This window comes from Pongo pygmaeus, chromosome 17, assembly GCF_028885625.2.
Source record: "Pongo pygmaeus isolate AG05252 chromosome 17, NHGRI_mPonPyg2-v2.0_pri, whole genome shotgun sequence".
Lineage (NCBI taxonomy): Eukaryota > Metazoa > Chordata > Mammalia > Primates > Hominidae > Pongo > Pongo pygmaeus.
Genome location: NC_072390.2, coordinates 42,206,383 through 42,226,648, shown reverse-complemented (window position 1 = coordinate 42,226,648; position 20,266 = coordinate 42,206,383).

The following is a 20,266-nucleotide window of genomic DNA, read 5'->3' as shown; positions in this document are numbered from 1 at the left end:
ATTATTCAATACTGCAGAGCTCTAGATTTCCAAAGCAAACTTTAGAAGTCCTCTCACTGCAGCTGTGCAAACTATCAGGCCAATTCTAATGAGACTGGCCTTATGAGAAATTTTCCTTATCATTATTCTTGATCAAGGTGGGGGAGATAGTAACAAAAAATTTGAAAGATTTTTAACTGGGCCAAAAGATTGCCAGGTGTCGTCAGTGGAAAACCGTGCCTTGTTTGAAGCACACTGTTCAGTTCAGAATTAGCTGATTCTATGGGGTTTGTGCTTTTAATTGTCTGAGTTATTTTATAATTCTATAGAGATAACTAGATATAGTTAACTCTATAGAAGTAAATTGTACAACACTGATATAAGGCAAATAATTCTTGTCTATAGACATGCAAAGAGTTGTTGTGCTGTAGAAATTCAATTAACTTCCCTCTGTGCTGTGGAGGAAGCCAGTTTTGCATTGCTTAGCCAAGTTTGTTTCAACATTCCCTCCTGATGGGCTTATATATTTGTCTGGTCTTCGGGTTCTCACTGAGGTTTTTGTGACAGCTTTTCCAGTTATCTCATCATTTAATAAGTTAAATAAATTGTTGACATTTGTTTATATCTGTATAAGAGCTGTGATGATACCTTATTTTGAAAAAATTTCCTTGAACTAGGTATAAACCTTTCTACTACTGCATGACAAAGCATCCCTGGAAGTTTGGGGAAGAGTTACTGGGGAGCTTAAGATAGCCACTATAACTAGTGAAATTATTTTAACACCTGAAGAACTGGTTTGTCTTCATGTTATCTGAACACTAGCCTGGTCATGTCCTAGTATTTGCATAGTACCTACCAGGAGCAGGCACACCAAAAGCCACATCCACCCCCACTATCACATTGAATCATAGATTAAAAAAAAAAAAAAAAAAAAGACGTGTATAGATGGTTGGATGGAGACATGGTTTGGACGTTTATCAACTCCAACTCTCATGTTGAAATGTGATTCCCAGTGTTGGAAGTGGAGTCTGCTGGGAGGTGTTTGGATCACAGGAGCAGGTCCCTCATGAATGGCTTAGCACCATCCCCTTGGTGATAAGTGAGTTCTTGCTCAGTTAGTTCACGGGAGATATTTGTGTTCAAATTTTCTCATGATTCCACAAAAATTCCAGACAATTCCTAGAATAAAAACACAAAAATAATAGAGTATTTTTTTATGTAGAGTTAGTAGCTCAGGTAAGGAAGTTTTAGGAAACTTCCTAGAGCTATTTCTCTGATTAATAATAATTAACATTTAATAAACATGTGCTATGCATATGCCTGTTACCACTGTAAGAATGTTACTCATATTCCCTAATTTAATCCTAAATAGACCTAAGACCAACATATTTCTATTAGATCCATTTTTTATATGAAAACAATGGGGCACAGAGCTGTTAACTTGTTCAGATTATATAGCTAGTTGCATTCTCAGGATGCTAACACAGACATTCCTAATTGTTCTCTTGCATTGCTTCTCATGAAATGTGAGCTTAAAAAGCTTACAACTGGCTGGGCATGGCGGCTCACACCTGTAATTCCAGCACTTTGGGAGGCCAAGGTGAGTGGATCACATGAGGTCAGGAGTTCAAGACCAGCCTAGCCAACATGGTGAAACCCTGTCTCTAGTAATAATCCAAAAAAATTAGCCAGGAATGATGATGCATGGCTGTAATCCCAGCTACTCAGGAGGCTGAGGCAGGAGAATCGCTTGAACCCAGGAGGTGGAAGTTGCAATGAGCAGAGGTCACACCATTGCACTCCTGCCTGGGCAACAAGAGTAAAATTCCATTTCTAAAATAAATAAATGAATGAATAAAAGCTTACAACTGTTCACATATCATAGTTTTCTTTTAAAATTAGAGTCAATTTACTCAGTTGGTCTTCTGATCAAAATTTTATTTCCCTGCAGTTCTCACAACAGCCCTATAAGAGAGGTGGTCATATTCCCATTTTGCAGATAAGAAAACTGAGCCTAAACTGTCATAATATTTAAATTTATCACCACAATGTAACATTTGCTGTGAAATGTTTTCGGCTGAATTAGCCCATATTCTTTTCTACTGTGCCTACATGTGCTTTGCCTGGTTTTAATTTGTATAATTGCTTGAACCCGCATTTCCTTTGTTACAGGCATGCGATTTCAGACCTCTGGCCTCTGCACCTGTTAATGTCTGGCGTGCTCAGCTCTGTCCCTCATGGAGTAGGTGCACCCCTTTCTAAGAGGAGCCTTTTCATGCTCTTGAGGGCACTTGAGAAACTGTTTTGGGAGGTTATTGTCCCTGCCAGTGGAAGATGTAAAGAATGTAGCCTACCAAGTAAGAGGATCACAAAGGTAAGCCCAGAGATAAGCGCATCTTCCAGGGGAGTGACATCCCTTCTTTTTCTTTGTCTTGCCATCCTATGTGCTGTATTCACTAGCTTTAAGTGAGTACTTTTTTTCTTTTTTTTCCTTTATTAGCAGTTTTCCTGCATGCTCTGTCCATCTCCTCTGATCTGGACTTATGTCAGAGTAAGAATCACAGCCCTGCTGCTCCCGTGACAATCCTAGTATTGCTCTGTAATGACTTCAGTGGTGTGTTCTTGGCTGCCTCTAGCTTGATTTCAGCTGGTTTTTGTTCATTCAGTGGCAGATTGTTAAATAACATGTGTTTCTTAAGTACCACGTTCCTCATCCATGTGGCATCTGACATTTTCATTATTGCATGTAACAAACTTCACAGCATCTACAGTTGCAGTCCTTAGCTCTTAGCTCAGCATTTACTTATGCTGGGTCTTTGCTCTCTAACACATGGAGACATTGCCAACCGTTGGGGTGTTAGATCAGTCAATGTGAAAAATAGATTTGTTGTTTATTTCTTGTAGCCACTGTGTGTGTTAAAGCTGGGGCTTAGTTCCTCTTTCTGGCACAGGAACGTGGAAAACCTCCACCTCTGCTGCTGTAGGGGGTGGGTGGAGACGAGAAGCCATCTCCACCTCTGCCTGAAGGGATGGGTGGAGACAAGAAGCCAAACTCCCTCTGGAGCTTCGGCCTCTGTTTCCAAGTGCTGGTGAATGTCATGGAGATGCTTTTGTTTTAGGATGTTTAAAATCAGACTCACTCACCTCTCTTTTCTTATCTCTGAATCTTCTCCCTTCCCCTCTGTTTCTATTAATGCAATTGCCATTTCCCCATTAATTCCTTCTCTGAAACTGCTTTCTCTACCTCTTTTCATGCTTGATATCTACCTGGTTGCAAGTCTTGCCACTTTACCTTTTGCACCTCGCTGCTATCATCCCTCTTCATATTCTCTACGTTCAGTTCCTCTGTATTATTCACTTTTTCTTCAAGAATTACGTTTAGGCAGGACTCCATATCTCCATATCCCTACATTGTCATACAGTTGCCTATCACCTTCCACCATATTAGGTCCTAGAGAGATCTTTGCACAATGGGGAGGGGGTGTCCCAGACAAAAGTGTCTTCCTTATTAATAATTAGGGTCTGAGTTTCAAAAACACTTTCAGCTCTGCTCCAGTGAAGGGGGCTGGGCTATATTTGAGATTCGAACCCACCTTCCCTCCAACTCCCATACTCTTTACTGCCGAGAGAAGATATCGTTTAGGCCATGTGTTCCAGCTTTTCCTTACCTGAACCTTACCTGAATTTGGCTGGAAAAGGGAAGTCTGCCTTCCAAGCAGGAGGGATGCCAGACATTGCTCTACTAATCAGATAAATTCAAGTATGAGCCAAATTATTTAAAAAGTACATTTCGGCTCTTCTTGCCTCCCACCAATCCTTCATGCTACTAAGGCAACCCCATCCTCCACCCTTCTGGATCCCATTCTGGCCTTGACATCCCTCCACAGAGCTTAGACTGGAGAAGCAACAAAGGACCAGTTAACTTCAGCTGGATGCAGCCTTCCTGCCTCGTGCTCATCTTTGCCTGTGCGTCCTTCACACACACAGCTTCTTAAAATGTCAAGTCACTGCACCTACTTCAATCGCTTCAGAAAGGGCTTAGTACATTCAGAACAATGGCCACACCTCCTGTCTCTCCTCTCTGACTCTCCTGCCCCATCCCCCACTTGTCCCGGTTCCTCGCCAGCCCAGCTGGACTGCACTGGCACCTGCTGCTCATTACCGGAGACATGGCCACTGCATTATTCAGTAGCTCCTCTTGGGATGTATACTTTAGTGTTCAGTGAAGTGGTTCTGCACTCCGTGGGGTGGGAGCATGAAAAGGTTTTATTATTATTCAGTCATCACTTTAAACCGTGTTCTGTTGACTCACTCTTTTGTCCCTGAGCTCTGGAACAGCAGTACATTCACTTTCAGTTATTAAAATCTGGATCAATCTGGCTCAGACTTCAAGTGTCATGCCTTCCTTGGCCAGTGCAGGGCTAAGCCCTGCCCTGAGGTATCCTCACCTGCTGTCGGCAGTCGCGGGGAGGTCTGCTTTGTCACCTCCACGCCTCCCTTCCTCAGGGTCTTAAGCTTCTCTGGGGTGGGAGACACTGGGAGGAGACGAGAAGAAGGGAGCGATGGCAGGGATGGTTCTCTGTGTATTTTTTTTGAGGTGGTATTCCATGTTGCTGTCCTCCAGAAGGCCCTCCACACTGCATAATTCCTGGGTGGGGTACAGGAGAGCAGCGGGAGAGGAGGAAGTTCCCTCCAGATGTTCCAGAAAGTGTGAGGAAAGACTCACCTTTTAAATGAACCTTAACTGGCCGGCAGAAGTCCAAGTATGTTCTTGAAATTATTCATCTCTTATTGGGATCATCTTTTTATTTGGAATAGCAACCAAGAAAATAATTTTCTTTACTTTAGATTTTTCTTTATCTAAAAATAGATTCTGGAGATACACTTTGGGCTACACAGCCAGCAATGCATCTGACCGCTTTTTTCTTCATCTCTGGCTATGGTAAGTGAGTTGAGAGGACTAAGGAAGGGAGTGACTTGGCGTGTAGGAACTCTGTCTTTGTGCCAGGGAGAAAATGGTCCTTTCTTCTGCTGTAAAGCACTCAAACAGGGAAAATCAAGAACTGGGTTTATGACGACTGCCTCCTTACATTTCAGAAGAATTTTCTCAAATTCCTGAATTATTTTTTCATCTTTATTCTCTTTCTCTCTTTAAAAGCTAGTTTTGGCCAGGCACAGTGGCTCACGCCTATAATCCCAGCACTTGGAGAGGCCGAGGTGGATGGATCACCTCAGGTCAGGGGTTCAAGACCAGCCTGGCCAACATGATGAAACCCTGTCCTTACTAAAAATACAAAAAATTACCCAGGCGTGGTGATGCACCCCTGTAATCCCAGCTACTCGGGAGGCTGAGGCAGGAGAATCACTTGAGCCCGGGAGGCAGAGGTTTCAGTGAGCCAAGATTGTACCATTGCACTCCAGCCTGGGCAATAAAAGCAAAACTTCGTCTCAAAATAAAATAAAACAAAATAAAATAAAATAAAATGAAAGCTAGCTTTGCCTTTTTCTTATATGGACACAATTTCCTTCTACCTACCCCGCAACATCTTGCCGATAACTGAAGTTAACTCCAGGTGGGCTAAGGTCCCAGTGGAGTACAATCAAGTAGCCTTGGTGCCCTTCTGGGGCCCCTCGTAGCCCTGCTGTGCTTTTAGGACTACAAGTCATCTCTCTGGGGCTGGATCCTGGTTTTCCTCTGAATTCAGCATTGACTGTGCTCAGCAATAGTTGCTACTGGTCCCAGTTGGGAACATCTTATTACCAACTGCTAGTTCTGCCTTGTCTTCATTGGAGGGGCAAGTATTATGGCCAATGAGTGTTTTCATCGCTTTTCTTTCTGTAGCTTTCCTTGCAATGGAAGTGATTTTACTCTTTCAAGTTTAACACTTCCCTTGACCCGAGGACTGAGAGGAAGTTCTCAAGGAACTGGGCTGGAGAGTGCATGTGAGGCTGCCTCTCTGACACTTGATGGAAATTTTTAGGGCTTAGAAGGGGATTATATTTCACTGAGTCCTTTGCAGTTTAGGGCAATGGCTCTGAATTACAAAGCAGTGAGAGTTAAGATGAAACCCCCCCATATCCTACAGAACTCTAACCCATCCCAAGTTCTCTTCCTGGGCTCCTGGGGGGTCTCAAAAACCTCTCAGATGGGCTCTTTTGCACCTTTTATGTCATGCCTGAGGTGCTGGTGACCATAGAATAGTAAAATGTAGAGTGGTCTCTATGGTAAAAGTAATTTGTTTCTAGTCTCATGTAATTGTTATTACAACATTGTGATGCAGGGAGAGAAACCGGAACTAACATTTACTCCGCACCAAGCATGTACCAGGCACTTTACATATATCATTTTATTTAATGCTCTTAGGACTTTATGGAGGTTTATTCTCACTTTCCAGATGAGTAACCTACAGCTTGGAGATGTTAAGTGAATTGCCTAAAGACCACTAGTAAGTGGTGGCACCAGGATTCAAACTCAGTTTTATGAAACTCCTTCCACGATGCCCTCTCTAAAAACAGAAAGGGATCTAATAAGGCAGTTGTCAGGAATCCAGTCCTTGATTTGTCCCTGTTTAAGTGCTTCTTGAATGCCTTTATTAATTTCCTAGGGTTCCTATCACAGTGTACCGTAAACTGGGTGGCTTAAAACAGAAATGTATTGCCTCTCAGTTCTGGAGGCTAGAAGTCTGAAATCAAGGTGTTGGCAGGGCCATATTCCCCCTGAAACCTGTAAGATAATTTTTCCTTGCCTCTTTCAGCTTCTTTGGCATTCCTTGATTGGAATTCCTCGATTGGCAACTGCTCATTCCAATCTCTGCTTTTGTTGTGACAAGACAAAACACACACAGTCCCTGTCCTCACATGGCCAGTTTCTTCTGTAAGAGCCACAATCATATTGGAGTAGGGGTCCACCCTTCTCCAGTATGACCTAATTTTAATTCAGCTAATTACTTGTGCAACAGCTCTATTTCCAAATACGATCCATTCTGAGATACAAGCAGTTAGAACTTCAATATATCCTTTTTTGGTGGGGGATGGGGGTTGGAGACAGAATTCCACAAATAATAGTTCCTTTTGTGTACTGGGGCTGTATTAGACACAAGGACAATAACTTGATGGAAGTAATTATTCTTCTTACCCAAAATAAATCTTTCACTCAAATTTGGCTCATTTTCTGTTTAGAGTACTCCATTTTAGAGTAATAATAATAATAACTAATTTTAATATGTAAAAATGCTTTTCCGTAGGAGTCCTAGTAGGAATTACAATGTTCACATTCTAGTACAAACTTTATAATTGAAACAATGTGTATTAGTCTGTTTTCATGGTGCTGATAAAGATATAAACAAGACTGGGTAATTTATAAAGAAAAAGAGGTTTAATGGACCCACAGTTCCACGTGGCTGGGGAGGCTTCACAATCATGGCGGAAGATGAAAGTCACGTCTTATGTGGCAGCAGGCAAGAGAGAATGAGAGCCAAGCAAAAGGGGTTTCCCCTTATGAAACCATCAGATCTCCTGAGACTTATTCACCACCACGAGAACAGTATGAGGGAACTGCCCCTGTGATTCAATTATCTCCCATTGTCTCCCTCCCACAACACATGGGCATTATGGGAGCTACAATTCAAGATGAGATTTAGGTGGAGACACAGCCAAACCATATCACAACAGTTGACTTGACAACTCCATTCTCCTATGATTTTATGTATCACTTTGAAAGAGTCATATTCACATCTTGGATTTTCTATTAACCGTATAAGATGAATTCTTAATAAACTTGAGTATAGTCTTCAGCAATATTCTTAGAAATGATGATTTATTGCTGGTACAATCAAACTCATGGCAAAGTAAAGAAAGGATTAAAATCTGTAGTTCTCACAGTTTGCTGTTTATACCTCTGCAGTGCTTTGGTTTGGTTTTTTTTCTTCTTTTTTTTTTTTTTTTTTTTTTTTTTTTGAGAAGGATCATCTTTCTTGAGCACACACTTTGGGATTCTTGATCAGGAAGGCTCAAACTGGCAGTTAGTAAATTGTGTCTGCTATTCTTTTACTTTATTTTTCCACAACATTCACATTGACCCAATTTAGCATTTTCTAAATTTTCTTTAAATGAGAATATGAGGGAGAAGACTCACATGGAAACTTATCACATCTCTTGATTGTCCATTGAGATTTTATTTAAATCCACTTTCTATGACACAATGCTAGCTTAAACATGTTTTTTTTTTTTTTTTTCCACAAATCATGCTATGGCATTCTCTGTGTAAGAGAAAGGTTGTTGGTTATTGCCTTTTAAAATTCTGCTTTCCTCTAAACACATTGTATAAACTATCCCATGTGACTAGTTGCCATGTTGAGTTTGAAATTCCAGCTCACTAGACAGGATCGTGTCTAATACACTTGGTTCACCTGTCACTCTCAATGACTATTTGATCATTGCACGCAGCTATACATTTTATACCTCCCATGCCTAACTACTTATTCCCATTTCTGTACAGAACCAACTACAAACCCTCATTTCTAAAGATATTGCTGAAGACTATACTCAAGTTTATTAAGAATTCATCTGGTATGTTTAAAAGAAAACCCAAGATGTGAATATGACTCTTCCAAAGTGACGCATAAAATCATTAAAGCATTAAATTTAATTGATGGAACTACTTTAAAATAATAATTACCTAATGCTTTTTATTGTTACGTGTGTACTGCTTGTTCTCCTTCTCACCCTTATAGCATTGAAATCACTGGAAGCAGATGTAGGATATTTTACATCAAACCAATTTATGACCATTCTCTTCTACCTGGTTTGAACGAAATCTTCTTCTAATGTGGTAATGGAGTACCACGGTGCATTACAATATTCTCTCTAGGAACACTGGAAATGAAGATATTGACATTTAAATACTTTTAGGTGGTCTGAAGCAAGACTGCTATTTCCTGAAGAGGAAGTCAAGAGAATGGCATAGAAATAAGAATTCTAGCATCCTAAGATTTTATATAATTTTATTACTTGCAGAACCACTGGAAATTCAATGTTTTTTTTTTTTTAACTATTGTCACTCCATGGCTATTTGTACTATATAAAATTGGGCCAGAATCCTGACATTGAGCCTCTGTATTTCTTTTATTCATCCAGCAGCCTCTGGAGAAAGTGAGGAGCATGAGGTGGTGATTGAGAGCACAGGTTGTGAAGCCATACTGCTGACCACCAATCATGTGACTTTGGGCCTCAGTTTCCCCTCTTGAGAATTACATTGGGTCTGTGAAATTCTCAGAACTCTGCCTCTGTACAGTTGTATACTCACTATACTAATTTGTTATTCCTCTAACCTGGAGTTACTATTAGCTTTGTGATTTTGAGCAAATCCTTTAAACTTTCTTATTTGAAATGTGAATAATAAAACCTAACTAACCCACAAGCTTTTCATGGGGATTAAGCTAAATATTTTATATAGAAATTCATTGTGCATGTAGCTTATTTCTATTAACTATGCCAGGTCCCATATATATATACTTTCTTAGCATATTATTCAAGGCGTCCTGGTGACCAAAACGACTAATGTCTTCAAAGTCTCTTAAAACCCATAATTTTCTGAAAGTGATTTAGACATTGGGAGCATCTAGATCATTACAAATTGTTCCATATGTTGCTTGCTATACTCCATATGTAATATTGCAGTATATGTAATATTGAAACATATCCAACTACTTTGTTATTGTAATTCAAGCCATAATCATTGAGTAGTAGCTTATCAAAACATAAAATACCAAAGTATCTTGAGTAAAAATAAACCAAGTGGGAGAAAATGTTATGTGCCACCTTCTATCTCATCTTCCCAAGACTCATGGCTCATGAAAGCAGTTGCTGCTAGAAAAATAACAATTTTGCTATATAAATCCCAACCATGAGTATGACTAAAAGTCTAGAGCTTTCAACTTAAAAGTATTGTACGTCATCATGTCTTCATATTTTTACTGTGGGTGGGAAAGTAATAGAGTGAGTCAAAAGTATAGCCTGAAGTTTTATTGAAAAGAAAAGGTTACACATTTTTTGCAGTTTTATTTGAAGTTCATGAGAACTACCTACATCCTTAGGGATAATATGGGGACATTGTAAGACTTATTGACAGAGCTGATATCAAGTTTGGGAGGTAGTACTTTTTACCATTTATGAGTATAGTAATTTCAAAAGAGTGCTCTAACCTTGTTTTGTGTTTCTAAGCAGCCTGACTCATTCAGTTTTTGGTTTCCTGGTTCATTATGTGATCATCGTTCCATATGGTGCTGTTATCTTCCAGCTCGTATTTTCATCAACCAGAGCTAGCTTGTTGCCCATTTAATGATGCAGAAATTTAAATTCATGGATGGCAGTTTCAGATGTTAAAATACCATTGCAAATTTACCTAAGGAAAATGAGTAGAAGAGCATTTTTGAATTCAGAGCAAAATGGGTGTTTATGCTAAGGGAAAATTCTTGATCTCTTCAGTTCTCATACCACATAAAAATATCACCCAATTAGAGAATGCCGAAAGTAAAAAATTTAGGCTCCTTAGCTTACTATGAATTGAGTTGAAATAGGGAGAAATATATTTTAGCTCCAATCATGTGTGTGAAGTTTACCAAACTGCCATACGTCTCCATTTGTCAAAGTGATTCATTTCAGAAAGAGAAAAAACATATTTTTCCTCAGGTATCCCTGAGCTTGCCTTCATTTTTTTTTTAAGCATCAAAGCTAAGTTCTCTTAGATTCATTCATAATTTCCATGCTTTAAACATCTGGCACATGCTAGATGGTCTCCTTATATGTGGATGGCTGAATCCAGCACATGAGTTTAGTTATTTCTGTAGGTTGATAACAGTCCAGCTCCATATCAGTTGTGGCACTCAGAGTCACTGAACAAAATTCATAAAGTCCATGAATCTTGAGATAAGGAGCCTAGATAGAGACCTGGAGCGACATGACTGCTGCTCATTGTCTTTGAAACAATTACCAAGCTGCATGGCTGTGAAAATTAGCATCTTTCACAGATAGAGGAAGGTTGCCCGGGTTTTTTTTTTTTTTTTTTTTTTTTTGGCGGGATGGTGAGATATTCTGATGACTTCTCAGTAGGTGCCTTTTCAGGAACAGGTGAATAGGGTTTCTGTAAATTGGTTTCCTAGCTTAGCTTTCTCATTACTTCTATCAGGGAATTAGTCTTCACACAGTAGGTTGCAATGCTTGCATATTTTAGTGTTTGTGGTGGTTCTTTTGTAGTAGTGAAAACAAATTCTTACTGCTGCATTGAACCTCACCTTCATCTGTTTAGGATAGCCAAGTAATACCAAACTTTCTGAAAAGAGGTGTTAGCCCTTGATGAAGTAGACTAGCCACTGAGTAAATGGAGAGTGTGTTTTCTTCTGAAGCTAATAGCCAACCTTGTTTACTTAAATGATTAGGTTTCTGATGCTTTACAATGGCTATTTTCAAAAGCAAGTTGATGGTAAACAATAACAACAAAAAGCTCACATTCTGATTTAATTTGAATAGGCTATTGGGGCCATTCATGATTCTTTTTCTGTTTTTATTGCACCCATTACAGACAGCCCATGTCCTATACTAAGAATTTATAATTTTTATTCATGATACAAAAACATGCTCTAGGTATTTGCAGTTGCTTAAATATTTTCCAACATATAAAATAATATGTGCTTATTTGTCTAAAATATTTTAAAAATCTGTGCATTTCTTGTCTTCTGGGGTATTTATACATAAGCAGGAAAAGTAGCATTGCCTGTCATTGGTCAGCTGCTATATCACCTGAAGGCTAAAATTAAATCTAATGGCTGGGAGAAGGAACTGGGTAACATGGTGCTTACTTTCTGCCTCTAGCACCAACTTGTGGAAGTTTCTGATATTGATCACAAATCTCTACTCCTCTCTCTGGATTTCAAGCGCATATCCCTCTCTTTGCAGGTTTAATTAAACCTGGGGAAGTCACTGGATGGTTGGCTTTAAGCCACTGAGCAAGGAAGAACACCATTTACCCACCAAATACCAAACACCAAATGTCAGATGGCATTACTTTGCTCTCTCCCCCTTGCCTCATTCTTTTCCCATCTAAATTTTAAAAACTTTTATTGAATGGAAGAAAGAAAAATGTTTCCTTTTTTACAAAATGTACGAGACTACTACTTGTGTATATGAATATAATTTGTTCCTCAAGGCCATGGTCTAACATCTTGGAGGGGATGTCTAAAGAATAAGTGGGACCAAAACAAAAAATATGTTCATTTAGAATACAAGCAAATAATTTCGAGGGGAGGGTGTGGGAGCAATAATGGATTGAGAGCTCTGAGTGTGGGTTTTTCACAGCTTTGTGAGAACTGAATGCACAGTGACAAGGATCACATAGCAGTCCGTGATGATACTCTCCTTGTGCTCTGGGCAAGGGCATTTTATTTCATGTATTATGTATAAACTCTCTGCTATGATGTCATGAAGCCCCTCCAAACAGAAATTAAGCAAAAAGAAATGCGAGGAGACAAGTTTACTTTTTTTTTTTTTTTGGCTTGTTGCCTGCTGATATTCAGAGTCACATAGTATCTGGATGGAGAGAGAGAAAAGGGCCCCTCACAGCAGTGGTGAGAATGACTCAGCATTTGGTTTTTGAATGTTCCATTGTGCGGTTGGTGTGCTTCACAGTCTTCACCCAAGCCCCATTCAGGATAGTTTCTCCTTCTACTCTTTTTGCAGTAAAAGGCAAGCAGGAGATTTTGTATTTCCAAAAGTGTACATGAGTAAAGACTACTTTGTTGTTGTCTTTCTGGTTAAATGTGTGAACCTGATTCAGCAGCATATTCTCAAATATCTCAGTATCATTTGGGACGTATATCTGAAGGCCTCCCCACTGAATTCTCTGTGAGCGTAGACTTATTTCAGGTTTGCAGATCATTGCACAGGCTTCCTCCAAGTGCCAAAGTTCACACTAACTTTCTTGTGCGTTTTCAGTCATTTTCCTGTGAAAGGTATGCTTCTTAACTTACTTCTAAGGTTTAAAATAACCAATTGTTTAAAAAACACACCTTTTCTTGATGTTTGAATACTTCCTTTCCAAATCATCTCATGTGCTCTGTAATACTCTCAATTACTTTCTAACCTCAAGGTTTCTTAATGATCCTTAAGTTCAATAGTTGTTATTCATACCAAAAAATCAAAACCTGTTTACATTAATTCTGCCATAACTAATTAGCTCATGTTTAAGTATGTAGTCAATACAGAATGATGTAGCTATGAAAGTGAGCAACAGTGTGGCCAGAAAACACTCTCTACTTAGGAGCTACCCGACATGCCATTATGTTGGGATATTACTGTAGCCCATGGTCAGCCTCTCTATTTTGTTGTGCAATGTTGCATAGACTTGGAGAGGATGACGGATGCTAATCAAAATGATATCAAAGTATATATACCATAATAAGTGTTTAGATTGGGGTTATATTTTTATATATTTTATATTTTTATATTTTTTTCCATGAAGAAGATGAGTATAAGGTACCAGAATGTCTGGGAAGTGGACTTAACCTGAGTTGTTTGGGAGTGCAATGGAGAAGGCAGCTTTGAGAGATATTTCACTAAGTCTGTCTTGAACTTGTTGAATCCATCTCTATCGATTACATCACTATGTGAACCAAGAAGTTTATGTCTTTTATGGAATTTGATAAACAAGGTCAGCTTCACATTCCTGGTCTTGATGCTCTGTTTTTGAGGCTGACTGTCCTTTTCTTCACACAATTTTTCTCCAAATTGGTTACAGTTATGTTCCTGCTTTCAAGATGATAAAAAAAGCTTCCAAATCTACTTTTCCTCTATTGTATTCAGGTATTTCTAGTTTCTTGAGAGACAAATTTAAAGATAACCTCCTGGTTTACTCCTACAATGGCAAATTCCTTCCATTTCTCATGGATTTTACTAGTTTACTTACTAATTCTCAGTTCCTAGTTGGGTAGCTGACCTTTTCTTGACATCTCTGTGGGCCGCTAACATGTAGCAAAATACTTATTATCATGATACTTTCATGATTTGCAGACTGACAAAGCGTGTATGCCTTTCAACCAACTTCTCCATGCATAGTACGTTAGAAAACAAAACAAAACAAAAATGCTAGTATTTAATGCAAATACTTCACAGTAGGGAAACTGAGGAGTGAGTAAAGAAGCCCAGCTAGAATTATATAAATCGATCACAAATCATTAATCAAATAAACTTGCATTTTATGAAAATTATTTCCAATGCATCCTAACTGCTAACCATGCAGTGGGAATCTACACTGACAAGAAATTCACCGTTTCATGGAATAATCTAATGTATGTTGGGATGACTCTAAACTGTCAGAAAGTCCTTCACTCTTATTGAGATTATTGGTAAAAGTTTGATTATTTTTTTATGAGAACAGTTTTCCATGCTTCTCATAATCATTGTTCTCTTCCTCTCACCACTTAAACATTTTCCAGTGTTTTTAGATATTAATGTCTAGAATTGAAAAAATGTATGGATTTGGTCTGGAGGGACCGTCTTTTAATTTTAAAACTCTGATGATTTTGATTGCCCACATCACACTATTGGCTCAAAACAAGATTGTGATAAAGTAAAACCCAAAGTATTTTTTATAAATCCTGATGACAAATGATGTCTCCGCATTCTGTGATAACACAAAAACTCCCTTTGATTCTAAGTGCAGAAATTTTCATGTCTCCTCGTTTAATGACATTTTGTTGTAAGGGTTTGGTCTTTCACCCCTTCAAGGCCCCGTTGAATTCTTATTTCATGATGCAGTGTATTTATTCAGTATAACGTAATAAGAAAGATGAAAACAAAACAAACATCCAGACCTTCTGTATCTCCATGTAAGACATGGATAAAAATATTATATTTTAAAAGACCAACTAGAAGATACTATATCATTACTTAGGGTTGTATTTTATTAATTCATTCACTAATTTATTGAAAAATTCACAGAAGCCTAATGCATGCCAGGTATTGGGTTAGGCCTTAGAGATACTCAGTGAATAAACAAAGAAGGTCTTAGCCTTGATGCAGCTGGTATTGTAGTGGGAGAGATGGAAAATAAACAGAATCTAATAGGTAATAAACAGAGGGATGGATAGGATATAGAGTGACAGGGTTGATTAGGTGGCTGCATTATTTGAAGACAATGTCTGCATAGGTGACATTTAAACTAATGCCTACAGTTTCATAAGGATCCAACTATTCAAAGAGCTAGGTGAAGAGCATCCCAGACAGAAGGGAGCAGCAAATGCAAGCAGGAAAGAATGAGTGTGGCCTGGTTAAGAATAGAGTCATCGGCATGAGTGGAACTTGGTGAACAGGAGAGAAGTAGGTGGAGCAGATCACGTAGTACATTGTGGATCATCACATAGAGATCAGGTTTCTTTTTTACTTTCCGGATTGCCAATAGCTTTTCTTCAGTTAGTAAACAAGCCATCAAACTGTACTATTATCCAACCTACATTTCACCATGCTGTTGTAAGAATGTCATGAGACACTCTGTCAGATATGTTAGCAAAATTTTGGTTTACTGTATAGAATATTTTTCCTTTGCAAAATTCAAAACAAGCAACTGTGTTAGCTTGTTTGTTCAGTTTTTCTAGATCACATGTTGACGGATCCATTGTAGAATTTTATCAGATATTAGAATCAAGTCGAGCAATAGATAATTTATAGCATTTACAGTTTTAAAATTTGGGTCAAGATTTTCCCTATCTTCAGTCTATTTAAATTTTTCCCATTTTTCCTTATTGGACAAAGATGATCATAAATGGTTCTTGGTAACCTACAAGATGGTTTAATATTGAGTAATATGATTTACTTTGTTTAGAGCAACTAGGTTCTTTTTTCCTCTCCACAAGTATAGCAGGATTCGCTCTGGTTCATTATGGCTCAAGTGTGGAGGCTCTCTTCCTTAATAAATAAGGGGACAGCAGAATAGCACTTACATGGTTCTGTTCCTTCTCTGTCACCTGGCAACTTTACTTCTTGTGTCTCCATAGGTGGGCTACCATGCCTAGGTCAACCCTTTGTCTCTATATCTTGCTTTAAGCATGGCTAACACATGATACCAAACAAGAGTCCTTTTTAAAATAGCAGTTAGCATTTTTTGACAGATATATTTTACTTAAACAAATAGAATTTGTAAACTAATTCTGCTGTCAGCAGAGAGCCCTTTGTTTGCTTCTGCTGACAACAACAGCCCATGATGTAGAGAAATTAAAGGAGAGAAAAGATATTGCATTTCTTTTTCAAAATCAGAAGAGGTGGGGAAGGGAGCCATCTAAATCCATGGAGTCTATCTCAAATGTGACCACAGGCACTGGAACCTACTTTGCTATCACTGCTAACTTTCTAGTTGTGGGTACTATACAAAAATGCATACTCTTTCTTACTTTTTGGTTTATATGAGTGAAGGAAATCTTCAATACAAATATTAGATTTGAATGTTTAAGGTAACTCATAGAAAGCTTAAGAATGAAGATGATCATAATAAGTCTCTTCAATTGTCTCACCCCCAGTTCTCTCAGCAGTAAAGATAACAGGTAAGAAAGATCATCTCTGAGGCTCCTTCCAGCTATAATACTGTATGACTGTAAAAAAATGTTCTCCCTCTTAAATGGAAAGTTTCATGTTCTTTGTGGTAATTTAAGCAGAGCTAAGATTTACTTTTCTATTTTGCAACAATTTTATGTGCAACTTTTACATAAGCTGTTAGAAAATTATATCAATTTTTCCTTGGATTTTTAAAGAACTCTAGAAATACATTCCATGTATCTGTTAATATCCCCTCTCTGCCATGTGAACCAACATTATGTTGGATGTTTACAGTGGCCAAAACTTAGGTCCTAGGTCATTTTCCAAATTGAACAATTTTTATCATACCACATGGAGTTTCTTGTAGCCAAATACTGTTTGTGAGAAGATGTTTATTATAGCTTCTGTTTTTCCCAGTTTGAATAAACAATGCATTTTATACAGCAACTTACAATATGTGATTTTAAGCCTTGTAAAATATCAGGAACATCTTTGAAGAAAGAGTTAGTGCTAACCCCTTTTCAGATGTTGATTTCCTCTTTAAGTTGAAATAATCTCATTTTAGCCAGAAACTTTATCCAGAAATTGCCACCAACATCAGTTCCAGGGCAACTTCATATAATCTTCTAATCTAGAGACTTAGAAAGAAAAAACAGTCATAGAACATGTATCGTATTTGCCAGACATGAAAGGTGAAAGTATTTCTTTCAATGACATTTTCTTTTAGCCTGCTCAATTTTATGGGATATTTGGTTAAACATCATTTGCCACCCAGGCTATTCCTAATATGGAACAAATATTAAGATTAAATTTCCTAAAAAAAATTCACTTTTTATAAATTGTACCAAGGCATGAAGAACAGGTATGAGAGAGAGAAGTTAAATATCGTGCTAGGCTATATTCTTATTTGAGAGTGAAAAAGGGGGATGGAGGAGAAGAGAGAGATATGTTGAAACTTATTTCCTCTTTTTCTTTATTATATTCATCAAATCCTATCTTTATCTCCATTTATGGATACTTGTCTCTTATTAGTCTCAATAAATCAACTTCTATACTGTCTTTGAATACTGAAAAGTAATCTGCAGGTGTTTCATAAATCTCGACCACAGAACCTGATTTCTGATGATCAAGCGATGCTGAAACGGGATATAAAGGTTATTTCAATACACTTAATTAAATAAGTTGATCAATGCATTAACTCCACTAATTGTTTAGAATGCAAATCAAAGTTCGCACAGACTCAGATCTGTGCTTTCACTCCTAGGAACAGGTAAAGGAAAGGGAGAAAGTTGTCTCTTTCTTTCTTATTCTTCATTAAAAAAAGAATGGGGAATATATAAAATTCTATTAAAAAGCAGAGGTGCGACACATTTGTTTCTGGTGTGAAATAACATGCACTGGGCTTCTCCAAGTGCGGATGCACATGCAAACATCATTATATGTGTTTGTGTGTTCATACATATGCTATCACCATCTGAAGCACTTTTAATGACCACATTTTCTCCAAGGCGGGTGAAAATGCTGAAAAATGAGAGAAGAATGTGGGCCCTAACGTTAAGCCCACAGCATTTCCTATTCTAACACAGACACACGTTGTTGAACTTTCTCCTCTTTAGCTGGCTGTGAACACAATGTGCTATTTGTTATTCTCTTTAATTCCCCAAGAAGTAAAAAGAGATGCCCTTGGCCAGTTTAATAGGGAACAATTCACATCTGTTAAGAAAGAGTAGTTAGGAGTGTTTCTTGCATGCCATCAGTCTCTGCATGCTGCCAAAATGTAACATCCCTGGCACCATTCTGAATGAAGGGTGGGCCACCATCCCCTCGTGGCTACAGTCTATAATTCTAATAGGGAAGTGATTCTTTTCTGATAAATGAAACTATTTTATGCATTTTTTCAATGTGAACTGATGCTTCTTCCTTACCATCTCACGTTTAATTGTTGTGAAAACTTATCTCAAGGATTCTCCATATCTAATTTTCACATTTTCTCCCAGAAAGCATTTGCTGCAGGCAGGTGGTTTTGAACATTTTTCTTTTTTCCTTCTTTTTATCCGGAAACAGTTAGTGTTATGCTTATTGGGGACATCAGTGCTACATTTTTGTGGTATGACAGTGTGGTATGTTGCCAAAGTGAGAAACTTCGGAGTCATGTAATGTAGCTGTGTAGCACTCTTTGGTATTCCTGCTAGTGCCTGTGAAGTTCTGATGGGAGTTGTAATGAACACACCCAGCAGCAAAGAAGGCTATGAATGAAACGGGTTCCTGAAAAGTCTTCTGAATGTGGCATGTTTCCCATGATTTTCTACAATTATAAAAAGTCCAGTCCTGGTCAAATAATATGACATATTCTAAAACGAATAATTATAAAAGGCATGACTATAAATGCAACACAATGCTTGCTTTCTTTTCTCTCTATTGTATAGCATTGAAGAAAATGTGACATTAGAGGCTTCTGTTCTTTGATGAGGGAGGAGTCAAATGACATACAAGACTTGGTGGAAATATTTCAGATTGGGAAACAAGAGACACCTTGTAAGGAAGAAAGAAGGGTAGTTCCTCCTGGAGATGCCAGCTTTGACATATTCTTGAGTTGATGGCATGTTGACATCACAGTAGCTACAGCAGAGCTGACCAATGCAGGATATCACTTTCTCAAATAATAAAGAATTAACCCTAATGGATCAGCATTAAGCAAATCAGGAATAATGGCAAGAAAGTCCTCAAAAAGCCTGAGATTTCTAGTTTCTCTTGGCTAAATAAGTCATATGCATATTAACAAATGAATAAATGATAGCTATTATCCGCCATAGGAATAGAGAATATAACTGAGGAGACTCATTAAGAAACATGGGGTCACTGTCCTAAATAAGGACAGTTACTCTCAAACCTGCCTGCATATCAAAATCTCCCAAGAAGGACAGCTTTAAAAATGTTGGGGCTGTAAACCTCACCTCTAGAATTACTGATTTGGGAAGTCTATGTAGATGCTCAAGAACCTGTATTTATAAGAGTTATAAAAGTTCTTCACATCTGGACTCTGACGGGAAGAAAGGTTAAAGAAACTTTCCTCTATGGCAGCAGAGTGACAGAGGAAAGGGACTCAGCTTGGAGAGGTACCAGTTCTCCCCATCATTCTGTAGAAGGTCCCTTTAGTAACGTTTCCTTGGGCATATACCAAAAACAGAATCAGAGGTGATTCTACGAAATCCTGCAAAAACAAGACTTCCTTTCTGTGTTTATGAATGCAAAGAAAATATTTCAACAGCCAAACAAAACAAAGTCAAAAGGAAACTAAAAGCCTTAAGATTTATGCATATTTTTGAAGACACAGTGGCTTTACTTAGTTGAATTATCTAATTATTATTAGATGTGTTTTTTTTACTTTGCATGCATAGAAGTAATTTTTTATTCCAAAATAACAATACAAATTGCAAACATTATAAATTATAAATATACAAGCAGATCTAAATGGGGTTAAGAGTTCCAATGTGCAAGTGCTTTGGGTATAATTGGGAGGTGATTAATTTTCTACCAAGTCTTAGCGGGTACCTGTGACTGCTACTTTATCATCTCCCTATGTGGAATGTGAAGGCTATTGAAGCCCATTGTATAGAACAAGACCTCTCTTTTGTAAGGATGGAGAAATAAAAGAAGGAAATGGTAAGGACAATTTCTCCCATCCAAGTGCATCTTGCTCTTCCCTGCA